Consider the following 1615-nt stretch of genomic DNA (forward strand, 5'->3'; position numbering starts at 1 on the left):
GAAGGCTCCTCTCTCTCTGGTTTTGTGCACTCTTGGGGGAGGCTCTCTCTCTCTCTCTCTGTAGACTCTGGGGGAAGGCTCTCTCTCTCTCTCTCTGGTTCTGTGCAATCCTGGGGAGGCCCTGACTTCAGCATCTCTGGTCCTGGGGTTCTCAGACCCCGTGATCTGCAGTTGGCAGCTGTCCACCCCCTCCACCTGGGCAGGCTTGTCCCTGGGTCTGGGCTGCTCTTTCAAGCTCTCAGGAGTGATGAGGTCCTGCCCCACCCCCCCAGCCCCTACCTCCCAGCCATACCCCCAACCAGCCTCCCTAAACAACCCCCTGGCCAGGTCTAGGGAGGGGTTGAGATTCCAACACCTTTTGCAGGGAACACAATTAAACCCATCAGGAGACGTCTTTCTCCTTAGCCCACACCCTGCACTAACTGACCTCCACTCAGGGGCCATTATAATCTCTTGCCCATGGTCCCCCACCTCCCTGCTGCTGGCCCCGCCCCAGGGGGCCCCACTGCCCCCTCCCCTCGGACACTGCACCACCCCGCTTCTGTCCCGGGGGAGCTCACAGAGGGGAGTCCCGCCAGATGAGGGCCCCCAAAGGTCAGCCACGGCTGCTCCCCATGTCCCTACTGCCTGGCCCAGGATGGTGCTCACTCTGCTGGGCTGTGCACAGTCGTGGGCAGTGACCCCTCGGGTTCAGACAGGACCTCTGTCACCGACTCGGGAAAACTCAACCAGCCCCACAGACGGACGGACGGACGGACCCAGCAGTGCCGAACCTCCTTCCTCCAATCCAAGGGGCCGGGTGGGGGGCAGTGGGTGGAGCACTGCACCACTGACCGCACGGTCCAGGGCCTTGAGGCCACCAGCCGCTTGGCCGGGAAAGGATGAGACAGTCTGTGTCCCTGAGTTGGACAGCCCCGGGCGATATGGGACAGTTCTGCCCTGCCCAGTCCCTGCCAGTCTGCACCCACCCAATGGCAATGAGCCTGCCGTGGTGAGGTGCCCCGAGTCAGTTCTGACGCGTTAAAACCCTCCTGCAAGACAGGACGAAACACCGCCCGGTCCTGCGCCGTGCTCAGTGGTCCCTGTGCCTGAGCCCCTGGTGGCAGTCCGTCCATCTCTTCGAGGGTCTTCCTCTCTCTCGCTGCCCCTCCACTTGACCAAGCAGGATGTCCTTCCCCAGGGACTGGTCTCTCCTGATGACAGGAGTCTCGCCATCCCTGCCTCTAAGGAGCTCTCTCGCCGTACCTCTGCCAATGGGTTTGTCTTGGTTTTCATTCAACAGCTGCCTGTGCGGCCACTAGAGGGTGCCAGAGGACCGGTGCTGGGTGCAGGTAGGGCGGTGGGGCCCCTGCCATGCTGGGGTGCCCCCCTGAACCCCCCTGAGCAGGTGTTCAGGCTGTAAGGCTTGGCTGGAGCAGACAGCCTCCTCTTTCTCCCTCAGAGCAGTGAGGGGGTTTGACGGGGCTTTCTCCTCCCATAGAGAGTGACAGTCTCGGGAACCTCCAGGGGCAGTTCTACCCTGTCCTGTAGGGTCCCTGTGAGTGAGTTTAGTGTTTGGTTTTATTACCAGTAAACCAGTACCCCTGAGCTGACTGACTCCTGGGGACTCTCTGTG

General features: G+C 61.9%; 1 protein-coding gene across 1 annotated transcript in view; it reads right to left on the reverse strand.

Moving 5' to 3' along the window:
- The window catches only part of EVC (EvC ciliary complex subunit 1), a 68661-nt gene that overhangs the window by 30563 nt on the left and 36483 nt on the right, over positions 1 to 1615 (reverse strand). The gene's annotated exons all lie outside the window — the stretch shown is intronic.

This window comes from Echinops telfairi, unplaced genomic scaffold (genome assembly GCF_000313985.2).
Source record: "Echinops telfairi isolate 266 unplaced genomic scaffold, ASM31398v2 ScPeMD7_28;HRSCAF=97, whole genome shotgun sequence".
In the NCBI taxonomy this organism is placed as follows: Eukaryota; Metazoa; Chordata; class Mammalia; order Afrosoricida; family Tenrecidae; genus Echinops; species Echinops telfairi.